Below are 10,865 nucleotides of genomic sequence, written 5' to 3' on the forward strand. Positions count from 1 at the left end.
AAATTTATTCATTTGAGACAGAGAGAGAGAGAGAGAGAGAGAGAGAGAGAGAGAGAGAGAGAGAGAGAGCATGAGCAGGGGCAGGTGCAGAGGGAGCGGGAGAAGCAGGCTCTCTGCTGAGCAGGGAGCCGGATGTGGGACTCGATCCCAGGACCCTGGGATCACCATCTGAGCCGAAGGCAGAGGCTTAACCATCTGAGCCACGCAGGCACCCCGGAAAACTTTTCTAAATGCATTTAGAAAATGCAACCATAATGCCCTAAGCTACGACAGGTCCTCAGATTGGATACTATATATGCCGGGTCCCTAAGCTTCGGGCAGCCACAGTTTCCTTCCTCTGGGCAGTACATTCAGAAGAGCAAGAAATTCGGTCAGGTGAAGGCTCAAGTTGTAGCACTCACTCTTACTGACTGGATCATTTCCAACTAACATATCCTGTGGGTTTACACTATGTGCCAACACTGCCCACGTTACTGAGAATACTAAGATGGATAAAATTTAGTCCCTGCCTTAGGGAGTTCACAATCTTATGGGGATGCAAAGAAGGGAGAAATTCGCTCTCCAAGGGTTTAAGAGTAGTCAAAGGTTTCATAGAAGAGGAGATACCTGAACTGAATCTTGGGGTGGGTGGGAAGGACTAAAGGTTCACAAGTCAGATGAACAGGGCAGAGGAGGAAGTGTAAGGGTGTGAAACACAGTGACACACAAGAGTGTAGACATGGCTTGAGTATATTCAGTGAAACAGCAGAAGATGAAGGTGAAAGGACAGGTAAAGCGTCATAATAAAATACCTTTCTGCCATGTTAAAGTATACTAAGCATAAATGGGAGCCCTTCAGGGCTTTTAGCCAAGTGAAAAGTAACAGCCAACAAATGACATTTCCTGAGGGCTTATTACCCAAGTATCAAGAACTCTCCTAAGAATGGTACATATTTTAATGCAGTTAAAACTCCTGTCACCAGCAAGACCCTAAGACCTGAACTCTGCTGCCCACCTGCATGTACCTACCTACCTTTGTGCCCCGTTTTCCTTAAGTTCTTATTTCCAGGTTATCTCTCAACTCAGGCAAAAGACCCAATGGGCAAAGCATCCCATGATGGAAACCAAAACTACCCCTCAAGCTATAACAATTGCCATGGGGAAGAGCTCCAGAGGCCCAGGCCACCCAGACCAGCTTGAGCTTATCCACCGACTCACATAGGTGCATGTGCAAATGGACCAGGTAGTGACCAACAGCGACCTCTACCTCATTATCATGCTAAATTCCCCACCCAAGGAAGAGCACGAGCCTCATTAACATAACATACAATGTATGTATAGGCATGTTTCCTTGAGGCACACATGTGACCCTATGCCTGCCTGTACATACAATGACAAGGATCCCCTTTATAAATATTCATCCTAACCCTAAATAAAAGGAACCCATTCACTCTTGCTTGGGGAATCACAGCTTTGGAAGTTATTCCCCATGATCTCCTTATCTGCTGCAAATAAAGGTGACTTTGTATGACAACTCTACCTGATGTAGTTTCTATCTGTAAGTCACCAAGGAGCTAACTCATGTTGGTTCAATTACATAACTACCTCTAAAATCCTATGTAACTGGTACCTCAGATACAGGATGCTAGTACGGGGAGGACGGCGAAAAGGCTGGGAATAGACCAGACTGAAGGAATGTAAATCAGGTTAGGGGGACGCCATAAGAAATAGTCACGGGTTACAAACTTGTGGCCTGCAGTCATATTTTTGTTTGGCTTGCACTGTGACTTAGAATATGAAGGTTTCACTTAAGAATTCAGATTTCTGGTCCTCCTGAAAAAGCAGCTCGGTCAAATATAAGCCCACATGACTGCCTGGAACAGAAAAGCAGCAGCCCCCCTGCGAGAGAGAACATCCTGCCCAAGTCCACCAACTTTCTACTCCCTTTTGCCCAACATCCTTCACACATTTTATTACCTGACTCCTTCTGGTAAACATCTGAAATCACAATCTTTGGTTTAGTATAAAATAATGAGGGCCTAATTTAAGATAGTAGCGCAGAAAAGATTAAAAGAGGGGCTCATATATTCAGCTGGAAAGACTGAAATCTATAATTACCTCTGGGTTTCAGATTGGGATGAGCGGGTAAATGGTGATATCATTAATAATAGGAATTATGAGAAGAGCTACGTTGGTAGGGAAAGAAAATAAGTTCAAGTCTGATTCGGTCTGAGTTATATCACCAGACTCAGTTTAAAATTTATGCTTTAAAATGTGAATTTTAAAGATTTACATTTAGAAATGAAAAAAATAATCCTGTTCCCAAAAGTAGCAAAGAGAAGGGGATGAAGAACAACATTCATAAAATACCTAGGAATACCTTGATTCAAAAAAAAAAAAAGTTAGCCTTTTTATGAGGAAATCTAATCATAGATTGTGGAAGGAAGGGAAGAATTATTCCGTTAATGGTGTTGGAACTGGTTATCTATTTAAGCAAGCCAGATGTTCATTCCACTCCAAGGGACAAAATAAATTTCAAATGGTTCAAAAGTGTGAACATAAAAAGTAAAGAGGAAAAAAAAGGAAAGAAAAGGGGAAACAAAGTAAAAAGAAAAGTTTAACTTCAAAAAAATTACAAGAAAATATAGATGAATAACTATCTGATCTTTGAATTGACAGGAACTGTATTAAAAAATCACAATAAGGGGCACTTGGGTGGCTCAGTGTTTAAGCGTCTGCCTTCGGCTCAGGTCATGATCCCAGGGTCCTGGAATCAAGCCCCGCATCCGGCTCCCGCTTCTCCCTCTCCCACTCCCCCTGCTGGTGTTCCCTCTCTCGCTGTCTCTCTCTGTGTCAAATAAATAAATAAAATCTTAAAAAAAAAATCATCACAAAAAAAATAGTGCTACATATTATTATGTAAAAATTTGGAATATACATATATGGATATATGGATATCAAGCAAGATTAAAAGACAGTATATTGGGGGAAAACTGCAAAATAACAGTGTATGTTAAAAGTATTTATTGAAGTATAAAGGTATATGTTAAAAATAAATTCATTTCTTAAAACGTATGAAAAGCTTATAACACAGCTTTTTAAACATTAAAGTTGTGAGGGGAAAATAAGGACCCTAATAATAAAGAAATAATACTGATTGACAATATATAAATAAAAACAGCTAACATCTAGAAAATGTTCAATTTTCCCAAGTAAATCAAAGATATGGAAACTTTAAAATAATACATATGTTTCCTATGTGAAAACAGCCATAATTTAGGGGGAAACCCTTTTGGTCCAGGCTATCATGAGATGACCTTCTCATATACCATCTGTGTTTGTGTAAAGTGTGGTTTTTTTCTAACTCTATTGAAATGTAATTGACATATAACATTGTGTAATGTTAAGACATACCAAGTAATGATTTGATACATACATACAATATATGCATAAATCATGAAATGATTACCACAGTAAGGTTAGTTATCTATCACATCGATAGTTACAATTTTGGTGTGTGTGGTGAGAATTTTTAAGTTTTACTCTTAGCAACTTTCAAATATACAATATTGTTAACTATAGTTACCATGCTGTACAGTACATGACTAGAATTTATAATTGAAATTTTGTACACTTTAGCCACCTCTACCCATTCCCCCTCCAACTGCCCTTACCCCAGGGCCCATGGCAACCACCAACCCAACTGCTATTTCTTTCCTTTTTTTTTTAAGATTTTATTTATTTATTTGACAGAGAGAGAGCACAAATAGGCAGAGAGGCAGGCAGAGGGAGAGAGAGAAGCAGGCTCTCTGCTGAGCAGGGAGCCCGATGCAGGGCTCGATCCCTGGACCCTGGGATCATGACCTGAGCTGAAGGCAGTTGCTTAATGGACTGAGCCACCCAGGCGCCCCCAAACTGCTATTTCTGAGTTCAATTTTTTTTAGATTCCACATATAAGTGATATCATACAGTATTTGTCTTTTCCTGTCTGATTTATTTCACTTAGCATAATGCCCTCAAGGTCCATCCATGTTGTCACAAGTGGCAGGCTATCCTTTTTTATGGCTGAATGATATTCTATTATATCAAAATACCACATTTTGTTTATTCATTCATCCATCAGTAGACACTTAGGTTGCTTCCATGCCTTGGCTATTGTGAATAATGCTGCAATGAACACAGGGGTGCAGCTATCTCGAGACAATGATTTCGTTTCATTTGCACATACCCAGAAATGGAATTACTAGAACATAGGGTAGTTCTATTTTTAGTTTTGGGGGGGAAACTCCGTACCAATTTCTATTTCAACCAACAGTGTATAAGAGTTCCTATTTTTCCGCATCCTCACAAACACTTGCTATCTCTTGATAATACCTATTCTAACAGGTGTGAAGTAATACCTCACTGTGGTTTTCATTTGCATTTCTCTGGTGATTAGTGGTATTAGCCACCTTTTAATCTACCTGTTGGCCATCTGAATATCTTCTTTGGAAAAAAAAATGTTTATTCAAGTCTCTGTCCATTTTTTTTTAATTTTATTTATTTATTCATGATAGACAGGGAGGGAGAGGGAGAGAGAGAGAGAGAGAGAGAGAGAGAGAGAGAGAGAGAAGCAGAGGGAGAAGCAGGCTCCCAAGGAGCAGGGAGCCCGATGCGGGACTCGATCCCAGGACCCTGGGATCATGACCTGAGCCAAAGGCAGACGCTTAACCATCTGAGCCACCCAGACGCCCAGTCTTTGTCCATTTTTAATCAGATTATTTACTCTTCTTGCTACTGAGTTACATAAGTTCCTTATATATATTAACCTCCGTCCTGAGCTTTTCTTTTCTGGGAGATTTTTTGATTACTGATTCAATCTCCTTACTCAGTGTTGGTCTGGTCAGATTTTCTATTTCTTCAGGATTTGGTCTTGGTAGATTGCATGTTTGCAGGAAATCATCTATTTTTTCTAAGGCTATCCAATTTGTTGGCGCTTCATTGTTCACTGTAGTCTCTTATGATCCTTTGTATTTCTACAGGATCAGCTGTAATATCTTCTCTTTCATTTCTAATTTTACTTGAATCCTCTCTTTTTTTCTTTGTTAGTCTAGCTATAGGTTTCTCACTTTTGTTTACCTTTTCAAAAAACCAACCAAAAGTTTTGTTAAACTTTTCTATTGTTTCCCTTATCTCTACTTATTTCTTCTCAGGTCTTTATTAATTCCTTCCTTCAGCTTTGAGCTTAATTTATTCTTCTTTTTGTAGTTCCTTGAGGAGTAAAGTTATGATATTTAAGATCTTTTTTCTTAATGTATGCATTTATCACTATAAACTTACAATAAACTCTTAGAACCGCCTTTGCTGCATCCCATAAGTTTGGGTATGCAGGGTTTCCATTTTCATTTGTCCCATTTTTAAAAATTATTTTTCTTTTGATTTTACTTTGACCCACTGGTTGTCGAGGAGCGTGTTAATTTTCATGTATTTGTGAATTTTCCAGCTTTCCTCCTATTATTGATTTCTAGTTTCACACCATTGTGGTCAGAAAGATACTTCATGTAATTCCTGTCTTCTTGAGTTTGTTTAAGACTTGTGTTGTGGCCTGTTGGATGGCATGTTTTATTTTAGTCTGTTAGGTCCATTTGGTCTAGTGTTATTCATATCTGCTGTTTGCTTATTGATTCTGTCTGAATGATCTATTCATTATTGAGAGGGGGTATTAAAGTCCCCAACAATTATTGCATAGCTGTTTATTTCCCTTTAGTTCTGTTAGTATTTGTGTTATAGATTAGGCACTCTGATGTCAGGTACATAATTATTTACAGTTGCTATATATTCTTAATTAACCCCTTTATCATTACATAATGACCTTCTCTGTCTCTTCTGACCATTTTTAGCTTAGTCTATTTTGTCTGATTTAAGTTTAACTACCCCTGCTTTTTTCAGTTACCATTTGCTTGAAATGACTTTTTCCAACCCTTCATTCTCCGTCTATGTGTGTCCTTAAAGCTTAAATGAGTGTCTTGTAGACAGCACATCACTGGATCTTGTTTTTTAATCCATTCGGCCATTCTGTGTCTTTTGATTGGAGAATTTAATCCATTTATGTTTAAAGCGATTAATGACAGGTAAGGACTTAATATTGCCATCGTGTTGTTTTCTGTTTTGTATATCCTTTCTTCTTTGCCTCCTCTTTTGCTACTTGTTTTATGAATGATGACTTTTTCTTTTTTTGGCAGTATGCTTTGACTCTTTTATGATAATCTTTTGTGTTTCTACTATTGTTTTTTGTGATTATCATGAGGTTTACATTGATAACATCCTATTTTTTTATTATTATGTTCAATTAGCAACATATATCATTAGTTTACATCCTATTTTAAGCTAATAACAACTTAACTTCAATAGCTGACAGAAACTTTATACTTTGACTTCTCTACCCCTCACATTTTAGGTTACTGGTGTTTTAATTTACATCTCCTTGATATTGTGTATTCAGTAATAAATTATTGGAGTTATGCTTATTTTTAAGATGCTTATTTTTAAACTAGAGTTGTGAATTATGTGCCACCATTAATATTTAAGAATGTGACCAATGGGGGCACCTGGGTGGCTCAGTTGGTTAAGCATCTGCCTTCAGCTCAGGTCATGATCCCAAGGTCCTGGGATCGAGCCCTGCATCAGACTCCCTGCTCAATAGAAAGCGTGCTTCTCCCTCTCCCTCTGCCTGCCGCCCTCCCTGCTTGTTCTCTCTCTGTCAAATAATAAATACATAATCTTTTTTTAAAAAAAAGAGTGTGACCAGTGAGTTTTACACATTCATATGTTTTTATGATGTTAATTAGCATCCTTTTATTTCTACTTGAAGAACACAACTTTAACATTTCCTGTAAATTAGGTCCAGGAGCAATGCTTTTGTTGATTTGGAAAGTCTTTATCTCTGTCTCATTTGTAAAGGACAGCTTTAGGGCATATAGTATTCTTGGTTGACAGGCTTTTTCTCTTTCAATATTTTGAATACATCATCCCTTTTACTCTGGACTGCAAAGTTTCTTTTAAGAAATCGCTTATAGTCTTATGAGGGCACCCTTGTAGAAACAAGTTGTTTTTCTTTTGCTGCTTTCAAAATTCTCTTTTTTCTTTGACTTCTGACAATTTACAATGTATCTTGGTATAGCCCTTTTGGGGTCAATCTATTTGAGATTCACTGCACCTCCTGAATCTGGATGTCCATTTCTGTCCCCAAGTTTGGAGAATTTTCTGCCATTCTTGCTTTATTTTTTTTTTAAGACTTTATTTATTTGAGAGAGAGACAGCAGGGGGAAGAGCAGAGGGAGGGGGAAGAACAGAGGGAGAGGGACAAGCAGACTTTGTGCTGAGAGTGGAGCCCAACATAGGGCTTGATCTCATGACCCTGAGATCAAGACCTGAGCCGAAACCAAGAGTCAGAGGCTTAACCAACTGAGCCATCCAGGTACCCCTGCCATTCTTGCTTTAAACAGATTTCTGTCCCTTTCTCTTCTGGGTATTCATAATAATATACATATTCATAATACATATTTGCATCTCCTAATTGTGTCTTATAATTCTGTAGACTTTCTTCACTCATTTTTTTTTTCTCTGACTGGATAATTTCAAATAATCTATCTTTCAATTCACTAATTCTTTTTTCTACTTTGTCAAATCTGTTGTTGAAGCTCTCAATTGAATTCTTGAATTCACTATATTCTTCAGTTCTAGGATTTGTTTTTTTTTAATAGTTTCTATCAAAAACTTTGTTGAACTTTTCATTTGGTACATGCACTGTTTTCTAAATTTCATTTAGTTGTGTGTCTGTGTGTTCTTGTAGTTCACTGAGCTTCTTTAAGAGGATTATTCTGAATTCTTTGTTAGATAGTTCATAGACCCCATTTTTTTAGGGTCAATTATTGGAGTTTTATTAGTTTTCTTTGGTGGTGTCATGTTTACCTGATTCTTCATGTTCCTTGATTCCTTGTGTTGGTATCTGCCATTTAGGTAATTGGTCTCTTCCCCCAGATTTTATAGGTTCAGCATGGAAAGACCTTCACCAGTCAGCTCAGCTTGGAATACTGGACAGATCAGCTGGTAGTATCTATGGGCAGGGAGGGCTTCCTATCAGGGTCTCTAGTTGCGTGAGGCCACTGCCCATGCTCTGAAGTTAGGGTGAGTGCAACTACCGGGTTCTGTGGTTGGGTGCGTCTGCTGGCTGGGTTCCACATTCAAGCAAGGGCAATGGGATGGCTCCCTGATCAGGTGGAGCTGCTGGCTGTGCTTGCAGTCAGGTGGGGCCACTAGCTGGATTCTACAATTACCTCTGGTCAAGTGAGGTCACAGACTGTGTTCCCTGGCATGGTGGTAACACTGGTTGGATTCCCAGATTGGGCAGGGCTATGGCCTGGGGTCTGCAATCACTCCTGTTTGGATGGGGTCTCAGACTGTGCTTCCTGATTGGGTGGTGGTGCTGGCTGGACTCCATGTTGAGGGAGGCTGCAGACAGGTCTTTGTGGTTGGACAGGGCCTCTGGCTATGCTCTGTAATCAAACAGACTACAGGCTGTGCCCCAAGGTTGGGCAAGGTCTCAGGTTGCACTTCACAATCAGGTAAGCTGTTGGCTGTGCTCCATCCACTGTTGGAGAAGATCGCTGGTTGAGTTCTCTGGTTGGGAGGAGCTCTGTCTGTGTTCTACGGTTAGATGGGCTAGAGATTGTGCTCTGCAAATGGACAGGGCTGCTGTCCAGGCTTCCTCATCAGGTGAGGCTGCAGGCTACGCTCCCACTTGGACAGGTCACTGGCTGGGCTCCCCGCCTGGGAGAGGAAGCAGGCTGTGTTTAACAATCAGGCAGAGCCACAGGCTGTGCTCTGTTGCAGGGCAGGACTGTCGTGTGGGCTGAGCAACTGGACAGTACTATAGACTGGGCTCTAAGGCTGTCTAGGCTCACTGTTCAGATTCCCTGGTTAGGCAGTGCCAGAAGCTATCCTTAATATAGTATACTTACCAGGGCTGCTGGCTTGGCTTCCTGCCCAAGTGGGGTTGTAGGATAGGCCCTGTGGCTGCACAGATTCTTCGGCCAGGTAGGAGTGGAGGCTATACTCAGCACGGGAACAGAGTTGTGAATGTGCTTCCCTGCCTGTGTGGGGCCATAGAACAGGCTCCATACTTGGTAGAGCTTGTTGGCTGGGGACCCAAATAAGGCAGAGCTGTCAATCAAGCTCCCTAATAAACAAGGCCACTGATTTGGCACTGCAGATCAGCAGAGCAGCTGGCTGGGGTCTCTGCTCAGGCACCACTGTAAGCAGGAATATGGTCCACCAAGATCTGAGCACCGGGTGGTAGAAACCCAGCCTCCTTCTCTGTCTATCTGATCCCCAGGAGTAGAGCCCTGCAGATTTTCCCAGTGAGCCCTGTGAGGTAAGACCTGAGTGGGCATCCCTGGATGTATCCCCATAATGCCAGAGGAGCTGGATGTCCACGTTGGGCTCTTTTTCCCACTGGAAAAAACATAGGCCCAGGGGGGCCTTCTCAGTACAGCACTGTGCCGGCCTAGGGGGCAATGAGGTCAGAGTATGTGGCCCTTCTCACTCTCTGTGATACAGGGGGTTGCTTCAGCCTCATACCTGGGTTCTGGGATTATTACAGTGGTGTTGTCTATAGGTAGTTGCTAGTTGGTCTTCTTACAAGGGAGGCTGAAGTTGGAAACAATCTATTATCACCACCTTGATGATATCACTCCCTGTGCTTATGTTAATTGATAGGAATATAATCCTTTCCAGTAGGGAGTATAGTAATTTGTATTAAGAAACTTAAGGTTTTGTAGGGTTTTTTGACATAATAATTTTACCTTTAGGAATCTATCATAAGAAAGTAATAAAAATTGCAGCAAAGATTTATAGAGTTGTTTTTAAATCAAAGCATTATTTAAAATAGCAAATAAAACAAGCGTTTAAAATTAGGTGAAATGATTGATGGAATGATGATAGCATAAAATACCACAGAAACACTGAAGAAAATTTCCCCCAAAAAATTTAACATGAGAAATAATATGAAGTAAAGTAAACAAGATACAAAGCTCTATCTACACGTAAAATATGAACTCAACAATATGGGAAAAAAGGGGGTAAATTATGGATAAATTTTGTCCTTTATCATCTTTTAAATATTCCAATTTTTCTACAATGAGAAAACAATGATTTTTATAGTAAGAAAAAAAAGTACTTCAGAGTAATTGTGTGAGGGCAGATGTGTGAGCAGTAAAAGGGAATCAAACTGAATTCTTCAGCCCACAACGGTGGTTTCCCAGGTACCACTGTACTTGGGAGTTTTTTCCTATGAACCAAATTCTTAGTTCTGGTTTAGTGGAGGATAATGAAGAACAGCAAAAAGAGTCTGAGTCATAGAATAAAATTAAACACAAACCACAAGACTAATGAGAATTCTGAAAAGTTTTCCAGTCATATCTTGCACTTCTTTTTAGGAAAACAGATTTTTAGTGGCTTATACTTGTGCATGTTTACAAGGGCTAAAACTGTTTGTCACTCTCTTAAATAGCTTGTCTACTGGGGACGCCAAAGGCCCATCTCAAAATCAAAAAACAGGGCAGCATGAATCTTAAATTAACTTCAAGTCTTATTTAAGGTAAGGGAACTACTCCAAAATCGTAAGAGACAAAATGAGCGCTCTAGCTTCAAAGATCCCCACTCCCCTTACTCCTTCTTTAAAGGAGATACAGCCGGATTCAAAGCACCAGTACAACCAAAAACGCCTATTTTGTGCTAAAAGGTGAAGGTTTGGTGTGACCAGAGAACACCAATGAAGTGGTGAGAGGTGGTGCGATGCACTGTAAAGGAAAGGGGAGGAACAAGCTTGGCAGAGCAGCCCACACACA

The 10,865-nt window shown here is 40.1% G+C and overlaps 1 protein-coding gene across 3 annotated transcripts in view; it reads right to left on the minus strand.

Annotated features, from left to right (window-relative positions):
* The window catches only part of STK38L (serine/threonine kinase 38 like), an 81,947-nt gene that overhangs the window by 33,944 nt on the left and 37,138 nt on the right, over positions 1 to 10,865 (minus strand). The gene's annotated exons all lie outside the window — the stretch shown is intronic.

This window comes from Callorhinus ursinus, unplaced genomic scaffold (assembly GCF_003265705.2).
Source record: "Callorhinus ursinus isolate GAN/ISIS: 27379988/994484 unplaced genomic scaffold, GSC_fseal_2.0 scaffold27, whole genome shotgun sequence".
In the NCBI taxonomy this organism is placed as follows: domain Eukaryota; kingdom Metazoa; phylum Chordata; class Mammalia; order Carnivora; family Otariidae; genus Callorhinus; species Callorhinus ursinus.